General features: G+C 34.5%; 1 non-coding gene across 1 annotated transcript; it reads right to left on the bottom strand.

Moving 5' to 3' along the window:
* Nucleotides 1-12,379: 12,379 nt before the first annotated feature.
* Nucleotides 12,380-12,486, bottom strand: LOC149496245 (small nucleolar RNA R71). The gene has a single exon (XR_016321057.1). It is a non-coding gene; the product is annotated as a small nucleolar RNA R71 (small nucleolar RNA).
* Between the last annotated feature and the right edge of the window lie 3,234 nt (nt 12,487-15,720).

Genomic DNA, 15,720 nt, shown 5'->3' with positions numbered 1-15,720 from the left:
ATAAACAAAACTCTCCTCGTTTAATTTTAGCACTTCATGCATATTTCTCTTCTACTCCTAGTAACTCTACAACTGCATAAACACATTCATGTCATCAATTAGGCAAATAAACTGCCCCAATCAAATATGATTAAGCTTAAATACCCGGTTAATTAATAATCGTGGTATTAATGCTAAATCCGACAATATTGGCTAAAAAGCCTAGTTAATTAATAACTACGGTTTAATTGCCTCTATTTCGAACAGTCCGGCTTAAGTCCAATTAATCAATAATTGTGGCTAAAAAGCCTTAATCAATCACGTTTTGGCAACAAATTGCCTACAATTAAATCAACCACATTTTGGCAACAAATTGCCCACGGTTCAATCAATTTTTGGCAAACAAATTGCCTATAAATTAGATTAACCACTTTTTAGCGACAAATCGCTTAAATCAGAAGCTTTGGCAAAATGCCTTAGAATTAATCAATCTTTTGGCTAAAAGCCTTCAAACAATCATTTTGGCGACAATCGCCTAAATCACATCAACTTTTGGCAAAAATTGCCTAAATCAATTCATTTTGGCTAAAAGCCTTAAATCAGTCATTTTGGTGACAAACGCCCGAATAATCACTTTTGGCAAACAAATTGCCTAAATCTTTTGGCTAAACGCCTTCCAATACCAACTTTTGGCACCAATGTCTTAATCACTGTGGCAACAAATCGCCTAACCAATTTTTGGCAATAAATTGCCTAAATCACATCAATTTTTGGCAACAATTGCCTAAATCAATCTTGTTGGCTAAAAGCCATTAAAATCGACATTTTTGGCATCAAATGCCTAAAAATCAATCAATTTTCAGGCAAAATGCCTAAATAAAATGCACGAAGCATACACACACCCATGCATTGAGCATACCCATTCAAAGCCCTTTTAAAAAGGCGCATCGAACTACGTTGACTTTGATCTTCCATTCAAACGGAAGTACGTAGGCATGTTAGGGATTTAACCCCGAGCGGCAAGTCGCAATCACATAAACATTTTTCATTGGTCCAATTACATCATTTTACCCTGCAAAGCATTCATTGTTTTGGTTAGTTCATCAGCATGACATAGTCTCGGGATCCACCTCGGGTTCGTAGACCATGCCTTAACATTGGGTTAATTAATCTAATAATTAGGTTAATTAAAAATTGGAGTCACTTAGGGTTTTTTCCTAGTTTACCCTAAAATAATTAAACAAGGTGGCGACTCATACATTCACGTGCATTTCTGCCCTTAGTCATATGCATCTTTATGCATGATATTTGGGGGAGGGGTTCACACTTCCCCATAAAAATGTCGAAACTAAGTTACAACAATGAGAAAAACACACTTTTATAATCCAACACCTTGTAACTCCAGCTTATGCCCACTACTAGGCCTCCATTTCACACAAACTCAACATCTCAATCAAGCTCAATCATATTACTCTATTCACTTTAAAGTTTATCCAATAAAATCATAAATTTATTTTAAATTGTGTCAAAAGGTACCTATTAAAATCTTTTCCACTTTTATGTTTAAAGGTACCTATTAACATGTATTCTAAATATAGATCAATTTGCTTTAAGCTAGTTAATTTGAAGATAAATTAAACTAATTAACAAAAAATATTGATAAAGTAATTTAAAGTCATTTGAAGATAAGCTAATTAGTTTAGTTAATTTAAAGCCATTCACATTGTAGAGCATTTTCTTTTCTTTGTTTTATACTCCATTCATTCATTCATTCATTCATTCATTCTTTGTTAACTAAACTAATTAACAATGTTAATTTGTGAATGGCTTAAGCTAGTTAATTTGATAAACTAAACTAATTAACAAAAAACATTGATAAATTATGTTGATTTGAAGATAAACTAAACTAATTAATTTATAACAAAATTGAAATTAATTTATAAACAAACCACTCACCACAAAATCATCAAAAAATACATTATAACTACTAATTAACCACAAAATGGAAAAAAAAAAAGCATAAAAAAATTACCTGCAACTGTCACTATCCTCGCGCGACTAGGGAGGAGGGATGCAGGAACCACCAGCGGTGAGAGCTATACGGCCGAAACCACAGCTTATGTCATCGGACGAGAAGGAATAGCGAGAAAAACAAAAAGAGGCACACAAGGAGAGAAGAAAATGAAACTGCGATTGTGGTCACGCGAAGAAGAAAACTGGGTTTTTATTAACCTTTATAATTTATGATTGACCGAATCGGTCGCAATTCATATAAATATTGGTCGCTAATTTTAATGACGTGTCCAAAAAATCAATCACAGACTTAGATAAGCGGTCGCAAATCCGTCGCAAACTGTTAAACAGAGAAGTAAACTTGTTGGTTGGAGAACGAAAGCATTTGTGATTGATTGATTCAGTCGCAATCCCTAACATTGTTCGGCAGCCGCCAAGTTTCCCCATGAACAGTTGCGACCGATTAAGTGGCAGTAGCAAATTTTGTTGCACATCCATCACAACTCGATTGAAATTCCATCACACAAAAGCTCAAACTTTCAACAGTGCCATTGGTCATAAAATTGTCACCATTCTATAGCAAAATGGCGACCGATGAAGTCAATCGCAGATATCAATCGTAATTCAGCGTTTTTTTTTGTAGTGTTATGGCATAGTTGCCTTCTTCTTCAGTCAGGTACTTTGCCCATGGGTATGTTTTTGATCTCCTACATAGTTTGTCATTTTTGAGTACATAATTTACAGCTTTCATTCAAAGTTTGATCGCCTCTTATCTATTTTCAGGTTCGACGTCATTCTATATAAAGTCGATGATCGGACTCATCTAATTATTATTGGGTTGAGACATGATAATCTCGCTCTGTTCATAGCTTGGATGGCTCTATTGTTCTAACATGACTTCTTTACGTAACTCTTCTTTTCGAGCTGTTGTCCAAGTGATGGCATCTGCCTCTCTATTGTTTTTTCGATCAATTTAGGCGATCTGTCAGGTTCTACCTTCTTCCTCTAGTTTGTGTAAAATTGACATAGTTAGAAATTGGTATTTGGCCAATTTTGCCTCTTTTGTGGTGAAGGCACCAGTTACCTGATTTACTCTAGAAAGATATGGAGTACATGAGCTCTTACTTGAAGGCCTAGCTTCAGTCCTATAACTAAACCTTCATATTCAGCACCATTATTGGTTGTGGCAAAGTTCAGGTAGACTGCACAGCTTTCAAGGTCCTTATAGTATGATGTTTGCGGCAGCCCTTGAACTTCCTAGGGCCCTATCGGTGTATAATTGCTAGGTACTGCTGCTGGGATGTGCTACTTTAGTCTCTGGTTCACACTCTCCACGTTCATTGGAGAGCTCAACTACAAAATTTGCTAGAACTTATGTTTTCACGGTGGTATAAGGTGTATACCTGATGTAAAATTCTCCCAGTCTGATTGATCATTTTACTAACTTCCCAGATGTTTATGCTCAATACAAAACCTTTTTCAAATGGTGGTTAGTTCTGGCAAATATGAAATTCTCCCAGTCTGATTGATCATTTTACTAACTTCCCAGATGTTTATGCTCGGTACAAAACCTTTTTCAAATGGTGGTTAGTTCTGGCAAATATGATATAAGATTGGAAATAATGACGTAATCTGTTCGCCGATATGAGGACAACAAATGCTAATTTTTCAATGTTGGGGTATCTCAATTCGGCACACCAGAATGCTCTACTAGTGTAATAGACAGAGTACTATTCGCCATCTTTTCTCTAATCAAGACAAATGCCACTATACTTTCGATAGCAACTAGGTATAAGTACAAGGGCTTGCCCTTCTTGGGTCTGCTCAGGAGAGGGGCGAAGAAAGGAAATCCTTTATCTCGTTGAACAAGAGCTGAAATTTTTTGCCCCACTGGACACTCTTCAATTGTTTCAAGGTTTGGTAGAAAGATATGCATCTTTTTCCCGAGCATGAGATGAAACGTCCTAAGGCTGTGATTCAGCCATTCAGCCATTCAGCTACTAAACTTCATGAATGCTGGTAGGCGCTTGCATCTTTAAGATCGCGTTGGCCTTTTCGGGGTTTGCCTCGATTCCCTACTTTGATATAATGAAACCTAAAAACTGTCCTACTTTCACCCCAAATGTGCACTTTTCTGGATTTAGCTTCATGTTAAATTTGTTTAGGATTTCGAATGCTTCTTCTAGCCTTTGTGATGATTCATTGTCTGAGTACATTTGATGATCATGTCATCTACATATACCTCTATCGTTCTCCCTATCTAGTGTTGGAACATGCTATTAACCAATCTCTAGTATATAGCTCCTGAATTTTTTTAAACCGAAAGGCATTACTTGATAGCAATAAATTTCCTTGTCTGTAATGAAGCTTGTCTTCTCTTCATCTAGTTCGCTCATCCTTATTTGGTGGTATCCAGCAGCAGCATCCATGAAACTGTATACTTCATAGTCGGTCATTGAATCTACCAGTTGGTCTACGTTAGGTAGAGGGTAGGTCCTCGGGGCACGCCTTATTCAGATCGGTGAAGTCTATATAGAGTCTCCACTTTTCATTAAACTTAAGTACCAAAAACACATTCACCAACCATTCTGGGTAGTTAACTGCTCTTATAAATCTTGCTTGCAATAATTTATCTACTTCGGCCCCTATGACTTATTGCCTTTCAAGTCTATGGCCTTACTTCTTTTGCTTGACAAGCTTATAATCTAGATTAATGCTGAGTCTATGGGATATGATGCCTGGGTCTATCCCAACTATGTCTCCAGTGGTCCAAGTGAAGCTATTCAAGTTATCTTTTAGAACCTGTTTGATGCTATTTTGTACCTCTATGGGTAGTTTGGCACCGAAGGTCAAAATCTCCCTGGCTCTACTTCCCATTTGGTGAGCTTACCCACAGGTGCTGGGTTTAGCTTCGAGTATTCTCTGGGTATATCAAAAGGTTGATTTTCATCTTGCATTGTGTACCTTTTCTTATCTTGCATCCACATAACAAGTAGGGCAAGGGATATCCCTTTCCATGCTATCATGTTTGCTTCCCAAGCCATATTATGATCCCCCTCACAGCAACAACCTCATCATTATCAAAGTAAAATTTTAAAGTGAGATTTCTCATGCATGACACTGCCTCTAGTTCGTATAAGGTAAGTGGATATCCGCTACCATGAACTATAATTTAAACCTTCTTAAGATACCTTCTGCTCCGAGATCTAAAGTCACATATATAGATCCAGCTATCGGGATTAGCTTCCTAGCGAGTCCGACTAGAGGGGTTCGGACAGGCTTCAACTTTGCCTGGTCTAATTTGAAGGTCTTAAAGACTTCCACAGTCAGCAAGTTAACTGCACTGCCATCGTTTACTAGGATCTTTTTTATCTAGAAATTTTCTAAAATTCCTTTTATTACCAGGCATCATTGTGTGGGGCGTGTACATGTTCACCATCTGCCTCAAAAAATAAAATAGGTGGTCTCATATTTGGTTTTTGTTGGGGTAAGATAGAATAAACTTCTCTAGCCCTTCTCTTTCCTACTGAGTTACTATCATCCCCTCACAAACCACCAAAAATTGTATGAATCATTGCCAAGGTATTGCATTACCTCGCCTATTTTTCTTTCTTCTCGATTTCTTTTCGAACCTGCCCAATAAATTCTTTTAGTTCGCCTCTTTGTAAGGCATTCTATCTCCTTTTTCAATTGCCAACAGGCTTCGAATTCATGGCCGATGTCTCTATGAAACTCACAGTAGTTATTCTTGTCTCAATAGCTCGAGGTGTCTTCTTTCATCTTTCTATGATAATTAAGCGGACCCTTGTTTCCATGATCTCTTACCCAATATAGTATCTCCGAGCGTGACTTGTTCAAGGGGGTGAACTCTCGGTCTTGCTGTGGTCTATCCTCTCTTGATCAGGGTGCTCTAACAATGTAGTTAGCTTATGGATGTCGGAGAGGTGATATTCTCCTGGGCAAACGTCTCCTTATTGGAGAGGGGGTCTTTTGTGTCTGGGCTTTTCTTCCTTAGGTGATCTTCGGTGTTGAGCCTCATAGGCCTCGTCCAGTTTTGTGTATTTGTGGGCTCGAGACATGAGTTCGGCAAAGGTTAGAGATAGGTCTATACTCAGACTATCGAATAGCTTGTTATATTTGTAGTTCTTCGCCATGATACTAATTGCCACTTCATCATTTAGATTCTCTACTTGCATCACCATTCTTTGAAATCTAGAGAAGTACTGTCTCAACGTCTCACCATCTTCCCTTTTCAGGTCTACTATGTTAGATGAGATTTTCTTAGATGGTACACTCATTATGAATTGAGCTTGGAATGTTGTAGCCAATTAGGAGAATGATTGGATGGACCCTGTTTTGAGAGTTTGATACCATTCTTGAGTTGCCCCTTTTAGAGTGATGGGGAAGAACTTGCACATAAGATCTTTAAAGTTAGTTTGTAGGTACATCATGGTTTGGAAAGTCGCCAAGTGATTTCGGAGATCGGTAGATCCGTCATAGGGTTAGAAAGTAGAATTTTTAAATTTTGAGGGAAACGCCGCCCCCTAGGATATTGGATGATAAAGGGGAGTCCTCCCTGAGACCATAATCCCTCACCTCTCCTGTTTCCCTGCATTCTCTTAACAATTCCTTGACGACGTTTCGTAGATTGGCATTATCCATGACTGGCTGTGTGTGGCTCGCTCTTGACTGTATGGAGTGACCATAATGAAATTTGCCTCCGACTCCACCTCATGGAAATTCAGATGCTGGGTGGCCTTGCCGTTTAGGTGATGGTAAAGGCACATTATGCTCTTTGTGGCGTTGGTTTGTTGGCCCACCTGGGGTTGTCGGTTTGCCACCTGAATGGGGGGCCTTAGGAAGGCGTTCCAACACAGTGGCGAATTGCAAGTATGCTTGAACTAGGTCTGCCGCCACCTGAGGGTCGATTGTTTGTGGAGGAGGCATCACGACATGTTCTACCGCCTTGCCATGGTTGTTGTCCTGACCCTCCATCTGATGGTGTTTGACCGATTCATTAGCCATGATATTCAAGATGGAAAATGTTGAGATTAATGAGGGCTGAAGGTGTGTTCCACGCTTACCGCATTAATTGTTAACTTGTTATAAAGTGAGGGTTAAGAGAATTTTGAATTAGCCATTTTCTAGAGTTAATTTGGGATATATATACTGGAATAAGGATAATTATACTAGAATAAGGATTGTGAGAATCATATATTGCCTGTTAGTTAGAGTTTATTTAGGAGTTTGATATCCTTTTAATATATATTTTATTATCATATATTATCAGGATTCATTTGAAAATTTCATCAAAATTTTAAGAAGTTTCAAATAAATTTGAATTTGATATTAAACAAACTAGGTCTAGTTATAGTTAAGACTCTTTGTTCTTTCCTGCTAGTGTGTCTCTTTCGACATGCCTAGTATACATTAATATTTATATGTAATTTGTTGAGCGCTTAAAATCATTTTATGCTATCATGCTTAATGCTTTTTCATGTACCATCGGATAGGCATGATCACAGTTTTAGAACTGCTGCTGACCATGCCAGTTTCATAGGTTTAGTTTCAATTCGATTTTAATTTGAAACCGAACCATGGTCATGCTTACGATCAACTAATAATTAATAAGCCTTTTGTTATCTTTTCAAAAATTTAAAAACCAATAAGCTTTTTATTATAAATGTAGCAGTGGATTAATAATCAAAATCATCTGGTGATATTTTTCTTTTTCTTTATTAAAGTTTGGATGAATTTTATTTGATTGTAATTAATAATTATAGAAATTCATATTTTTAGTAAAAATAAAATTAACAGAAATATGAAAAATTCTAATTGATTTTTGACTAACTCATTCTTTTTTAACCTATAAAATTGAAATTTCATCCAGAACCGTTTGAATGATAAAACAAGATAAAATGAGACGAAGAGTCTCATAATTATGTAAAAAAAAATGTCTCATCCTGACTCATATATGCCCTGCGCTATCCCTATTGCTAACCCTGTGTATTTGAAAATTTTCAATTTAACAAACTCCATGGTCAATTGGAACACAAGCGCGTAATTGCCATAGATTTGTTCGCATCGCAGCAATTTTGCAATGAAATTCGGCAGGATATCTGAACTTCAATTCGGACATTTTATTGAGTCAACGGACTAGATACTTACAAATAAAAATAAAGGCTTAAGATTTGTTTTGGAAATTCACTCTCTAAAAATTTAAAATTTAATGAAATTTAAATATTTTACGAATTTATTTATTAATTTTTTTGTGCTGTAAAAAAAAGTAAATAAAAATTATAAAATTAGCAAATTTTATGATGAGTTCAATTCTATTATTTTAAAAAAGAAAAATCCATGTCTAAATTGGGTTACTAATTTATTTTTTTTAAACCATGAAATTGAAATTATTTAATTTTATTTAACAATAACCTCCAAGTTTATAAATTTTATGTTGCATTTAAATAATACACTCTGTTCCACTTTAGTAGCAATAAATGAACATTTTATTTTGTTCTACTTTGAGTTCTCATTAAGAATTTTAAGAGTATATTAATATTTTTTTTTTCAATTTTACCTATATTTATTATATGTAATTTATTTTTATATTTATATTTTTTTTCTTTTTTATCATCTATTTTAATTATAGTTAAATCAAAATTTTGGCTACACATAATTAGAAATTTTTTATTATATCAATACATGAAAAAGTGAAATAGAAGTACTACTAGGTGGTACTTTAATATGAGATAAAATTAGCATTAGTTTTAATAGTAAAATTAAATAAAGAGATTATAATTTTAAGAAAGATAATTTAAATTTTTTACTATATATCTTAAAAAATCAACAAGTTTCAATTATTTTTTTAATTATTGTAGAAAGATAAAATATTATTATTAAAGTGAAACGAATGGAGTAAAATATAAAATTTTATGATTTAAACTAAATTCCATGAATTTTGTAAAATTCATTAATTTTACATTACAGCAATTCAAACCCCCACTTAATATGGTTTAATTTTTATTAAAAGAATTGAATTGGATGAATTCATTATATTGAAATTAAAAAAATATAAATATTAACGAATTCAATTCATTTTAAATTTTTTTATAATTTGTTTGCAAACTATTCTATTTTCAAACAGAGGAATTAATTGACAAAATGATTTCATTAAAGTAGATTCTAATAAAATCTAATTCTTTAAAGGGGTGAAAACGGATAAACTCCACCGTATTCATCTACAACGACTAGTAATTTCATAAATTGATCTCAATTTTATTAAAGTAATTATTTTATTAGCAATTGAAAAGGTTATTAAGAGAGTGTGGTGAGGTGAAGTCTGTTGAAGCCTATTTAGAAATTTTCGAGGCGCGTGCTATTGGGTGTTTTGTCGACGCTGGCGTGAGCATGACACTTCATTATACGTCACGTTTATCAATCGCGGGACCCATGTCTACTGACATTGATCAGCATTTTACCACGTGTCTTAACTAGTAAGGAAACTTTGAATCAAACTTTTTCATGTTAGTATTTGCTTTGCACTACTGTCTTTTCTTCTTCCCGTCTGAAATTACTATTATTATTTTCACATTATTATAAGAAATAAAACCCAATCTATTCCGTGAGCTCGTCATTCGAGGAAAAAAAGATAAGATTTTACCTTTTTAGATCAAGTTACACACTAATTTATTCTAAGTGAGTCAAATTACTCCAAAACTGGAGAAAGTCAAAGCGCCTGATTATCATCAATATATAATGATTAAGTACTGACGTTCACTTCAAGGTAAAAATCTCTCTTAAACAATATAACTGCAAAGAGAGAGAGCCCATGAAATAGATTCATGTCTATTTTAATCTTTGAATCTCTGCTCTAAATAAACTTTTTTCAACATCAGATAATCAATATCATATAACTCAGTTATAATATTTGATTAAAGAAATAAAAAAACACTTTTTTGTTCTTTTTTATTATTATTTTGTTTGTTTTACAGTACAATAATAGTTACATATTTCAGCAATGTAGAATTATTATTAAAGGATTAAAAAAAGAAGATTAACAGTAAACTTACTGATAGTTGTTATTTTTATAGTATTTTTAATATAATTTTTATTAGAATTTTTAGTATTTTTGTTTATTTTTATTTAGTTTTATTTATATTTTTATTTAAAACTTCCTTAAATCACATTTCATTTGATCTTGGGGAATTTTGCAGCATTTCTATAAAAAAACCAGTCAAAAATATAAAAAAGAGTGTTCCTAAGTTCAGAAGCTAGCACGCCTTAGGCGTGTTATCTAGCACCCCTGTGTGTGTTATCTAGCACCCTCGTGCTGTGTGGAATTGACCAGAGACTCAAAAGCTAGCACGCCCAGGCCGTGCCAAAGAGCTTGCCGTTCTACAAGAGGCTATCGATCCTTGAGCGTGCTCATCCAAGCATGGCCCGTGCTTTAACCACCTCAGCAACTCAGAGCCTAGCACGCCCAAACTGTGCTAGACAGCACGCTCGTGCTGAAGACCAGATTTTATCTTGGCCCGAGAAGGTCAGTTCTAGGCCGTGCCGCTTGCATGGAACCACATGAGATGCTTTTCTAATGCGCCAATCAAGTTTAGCTCCTATTTAGATGCTGAAAGAGTCACAATTGGGAAATACAAAGCGTAAACAGTTTTCTATCTCAAAAAGATTTCTTACTCAATAGGAGATCCACTTTCCTAAAGGAACACGAAGATATTTTCAGAAAGTCTATATAAATAGAGAGATTAGCCATGATTGGGGGTGATTTTCATATTCCATCTCTTGTTCTATTAATTTCTACATAGTTTTCTCTCTTCAAGTACTGAAGATTTGTGTCAAAATTCAAAGAAGCCGTTCAAGCTTACCGTCGACTAATTTTTATCTAAACTCTCTTTTTGTTTATTATTTTTTATGGGATTATTTATAAATTCAATTGAGTTTTATTTAATTACTATGTCGAACTAAACTCTCATACTAGGGATTTGATGTAGCTTAATTTTGATTCCAATTTATAATATTAGATTTGCTTTTCTTTGTTCAAAGTATAATTTATTATTGAATTTAATGCTTCTAGACAGAGTTTTTCCTTTAGATTTGATTTATTTCATTAATCACTATAGAGAGAAGGATTTTTGATATGAAAAAGCAATAAATTAAATGGGAACAATAACTTGATGCGGAAGCTATATGGTTTGACTTATGGGAGTTTTCATAAATTAATGACCTTAGGTTATGAATAATAAACAAACCATAAAACTTAATGTTTTAATTCATGTTTGATTGCACTATTGGAAGATAGGTAATTAGACCGAGTTAAAATAGCTAATAAATACATCAGTAGAGCTTGTTAATGATTTTAGGGTTGTTTCCCCTTCTTGAACAATTAAAATTGATTATCAAATTAATAAAATAAATTGGATAGAATTAAGTTAAATCAAAATTCCTAGTAGCTTCTAATTCTTAATTCCTTTGCATCGAATTGTCTTGCTTGATTTCTTTTTATTTTCTTTTACTTATTAAAATTTTTAAAATAATTCTCTTTATTATCGTTTAAATAATAGTAAGTTAACACAATTTCGGTATTTGGTATACAATCCTTGTGGGATGATACTCTACTCATTCTTTATTACTTGTCGTGATTTCGTGCACTTGCGAAAAAACTTATCAAGTTTTTGGCGTCATTGCCAGGGATTGACATTACTGATATCAATACTAATTACCTTATTATTAATTTAGACATTTATTTTTATTTTCACTTTTGCTTTTTATAGAAGAATATTTTAGGTGTTTATGCAAAGAAAATCTAGTAGAACTGAGCCCTTAGTCTTTGATCCATAAATTGAAAAGACTTGTCACAGAAATAATGTTGCAAGGAGAGTACAAAGGAGAGAACAAGAGCAACAAGCAAATATGGATGATGATTTAGACATAGGGAACGATCCTCTATAAGGAGAGCATCAGATTTTGCCACCACAGCCCAATAATAATAATAGAAGACCTCAACCTCCTGTCCGCACCTTGCGAGACTACACAACTCCTTCTCTGAATGGAGCCATCAAGTATCACTGGGCCTAGGATGGAAGCTAATAATTTTGAGATCAAACTTGCAATTATTCAAATGCTTTCCACCTCAATCCAATATGGAGGTCTGCCCAGTAAAGATCCTAATGCCCATATCACAAATTTCCTGGAGATTTGCGATACATTCAAGCAAAATGGAGTTTTTGAGGATGCCATAAAATTGAGACTGTTTCCTTTCACTCTAAGGGATAAGGCACGCTCTTGGTTACAATCATGCCCTACTAAAAGTTTTACTACATGGGAGGAACTAGCCTAGAAATTTTTGGCGAAATTCTTTCCATCTTCAAAGACCATAAAGCTTTGCAATAAGATAATGACTTTTGCCCAACATGATTAAGAGAGTTTGTATGAAGCTTGGGAGAGACTTAAGGACCCATTGAGGAAGTGCCCACATTATAGATTACCCAAGTGGTTACATGTACAAACTTTTTATAATGCATTATCTCCTAATATGAAGATTACTTTAGATGCAACTGTTGGTGGATCTTTTGAAAGAAAAGAAATTGATGAGACATATGTTTTGATAAAAGAGATGGCAAACAACAGCCATTATCAAAACCATTCTGAAAGGAAGAAACTTGCAGGAGTTTATGAGATTGATGCCATTATCGCAATTAATGCCAAAGTGGACAATATGGTAAGGAAGTTGGATTTATTGACTATTAATTCTGTTAGTTTTATTGTGCAAGAATGTGACAGGTGTAATGGACAATATGGAATTGGAGAGTGCATGTTGGATTCTTTAAATCCGCAAACTTTGGAGCAAGTCAACTATGTGATGAATTAAGGAAGAAAGAACTACCCATATTCTAACTCTTATGATAACAGGTTAAGGAATCATCCTAATCTTTCTTATGGGAATCCAAACAACGCCTTGAATGCACCATCAGGTTTCCCTTCTCAAGAGAAGAAGACTCATGATGATCTTCTTACTGCTCTCTCTAAATCTCACATGGATTTCATGAATGAAACTCGGGAAAATCACAAAATCCAACAAGTTGCGATAAGGAACTTAGAGATTCAACTAGGACAGTTTGCTAACATGATGGCTTCTAAACCTTAAGGTACGTTACCTAGTAACACTGAGAAAAATCCCAAAGAACAGGTACAAGCTATCACTTTGAGGAATGAAAAACAATTGGAGGATCCATCCAAGAAGGAGGACGAAAAGAAGGAGTAGAAAAAGATCCCCATCATTGACTTTGAAGAGAAAGAGGAAGTGAAACCCTATGTTCCACCTGTTCTTTTCCCATAAAGGCTTAAGAAATCATAAGATGATAAGAGTTTCCTCAAGTTTCTTGATGTTTTCAAAAATCTTCAAATAAACATCCCTTTTGTTGAAGCCCTTGCTCAAATGCCCAATTATGCAAAATTCTTGAAGGAGATACTGAGCAAGAAACGGAAGATCGATGAAAAAGGAACGGTAATCTTAACAGAGGTGTGTAGTGCAATCATTCAAAATAAATTACCTCAAAATTTAAAAGATCCAAGAAGTTTTTTATCCGTTGTAATATTGGAAATCTTGATTTTGAAAAAGCTTTAGCAGATTTAGGTGCAAGCATTAATCTTATGTTTTATGAAGTTTTCAAGATGCTAGGGATGGGAGAGCTGAAACCAACAAGAATGTCTCTACAATTGGCTAATCAATCAATCAAATATCCAAGAGGAATTGTAGAAGATGTGCTCATCAAGATAGGTAAATTTATTTTTCTTGTTGATTGTGTTATTCTTGACATTGATGAAGATAGAGAAGGATCCCTAATCCTTGGAAGACCTTTCCTTGCAACTGTAAGAGCATTGATTGATGTCTATGAGGGTAAGTTAACCTTAAGAGTAGGTTAAGAGGAAGTTGTTTTTGATGTTCTAAAATCTTATAAGCTTCCTATGGATTATAATGGTTGCTTTAGAATTGATGTTATTAATGCTTATGTAAAAGACACCTTGAATGTTAAAAATAAAGTGAACATTAATAAAGGTGACATTAATGATGAAAGCATCAAAGGTGAGCAAGTAAGTGAACCACCGGAGTAAGAATTGAAACAACTTTCATCTCATTTACAATATGCATTCTTAGGTGAGAATAATTCTTTTCCCACCTTGAATGTTAAAAATAAAGTGAACATTAATAAAGGTGACATTAATGATGAAAGCATCAAAGGCGAGGAAGTAAGTGAACCACCGAAGTAAGAATTGAAACAACTTTCATCTCATTTACAATATGCATTCTTAGGTGAGAATAATTCTTTTCCTATTATTATTTCCTCTCACTTATCACCTGATCAAGAGAAAAGGTTATTACAAGTTCTAGGAAAGCTTAAGAAGGCTTTAGGTTGGCCAATTTCAAATTTGAAGGGGATAAGTCCAAGTGTGTGCATGCATAAGATCTTGATGGAAGAAGACTACAAACCTACAATTGAGCATCAACGGAGATTAAATCCAAACATGAAGGAAATAGTCAAAGCTGAAATCATTAAGCTTTTGGATGCATACATTATCTATCCAATGTCAGATAGTAGTTGGGTAAGTCCAGTTCAAGTTGTTCCGAAGAAGGGAGGTATGATAGTTATTTCTAACAAGAATAATGAATTAATTCCTACTAGAACTGTCACAGGTTGGCGTGTGTGTATTGATTATCGAAAGTTGAATAAAACAACACGCAAAGATCACTTTCCTTTACCTTTTATTGATCAAATGCTTGAAAGACTTGCAGGTTAACCTTACTATTATTTTCTAGGTGATTTTTAGGGTATTTTCAAATACCTATAGCTCCCGAGGATCAAGAAAAGACTACTTTCACTTGCCCTTATGGTGCTTTTGCTTCTAGGAGAATGCCTTTTGGGTTATGTAATGCACCTCTGACTTTTCAAAGGTGTATGATGTCTATATTTTCTGATATGGTTGAAAAATTGATTGAAATATTTACGAATGATTTTTCTGTCTTTGGTTCTTCTTTTGATTCTTGTCTCTATAACCTTTCTCTAGTAATGCAGTGATGTGAGGACACTTACCTTGTTTTGAATTGGGAAAAATGTCACTTTATGGTTAGTGAAGGTATTGTTTTAGGGCATACAATCTCAGAAAAAGGGATTGAAGTGGACAAAGCCAAGATAGAGGAAACTGAAAAGCTACCGCCTCCAAATTTAGTGAAGGAGTTTTCTTGGACATGCAGGTTTCTATAGGAGATTTATCAAGAATTTCTCAAAAATCACAAAACCTCTTTATAATTTATTAGTTAAGGATGTTCCTTTTGATTTTAACAAAGAGTGTTTGAATGTTTTTAACACATTGAAGAATGAATTGATTTCAGCTCCTATCATCGCTACACCAGGTTGGAGCCTACCTTTTAAACTCATGTGTGATGCTAGTGATCATGCTATAAGAGCTGTTCTTGGGCAAAGAAGAGAAAAGAAGTTGCATGTCATTTATTATGAATCCGTTGGCGGCTCAACAATCTTCCATTGAGATGTAACCAACTTTCTCGAGAAAGATCAGAGGTTGGAAAAGGTTTTCTTTCAAGTGAGGGTACGCAATAGAATAACATGGTTGTTGTCTTTGATACGTTCTTGTTCATCTTCGTCTTCCTCGGTCAGCTTAGTTTGAGTAATAAATCGGGGAATCTCGAATGACTTCTTTGAA

This window comes from Jatropha curcas, chromosome 5 (assembly GCF_041381405.1).
Source record: "Jatropha curcas cultivar XTBG-Jc1 chromosome 5, XTBG_Jcur_1.0, whole genome shotgun sequence".
NCBI lineage: Eukaryota > Viridiplantae > Streptophyta > Magnoliopsida > Malpighiales > Euphorbiaceae > Jatropha > Jatropha curcas.
The sequence above is the reverse complement of the archived record's forward strand: the minus strand, read 5'-3'. Positions and strand labels throughout refer to the sequence as shown.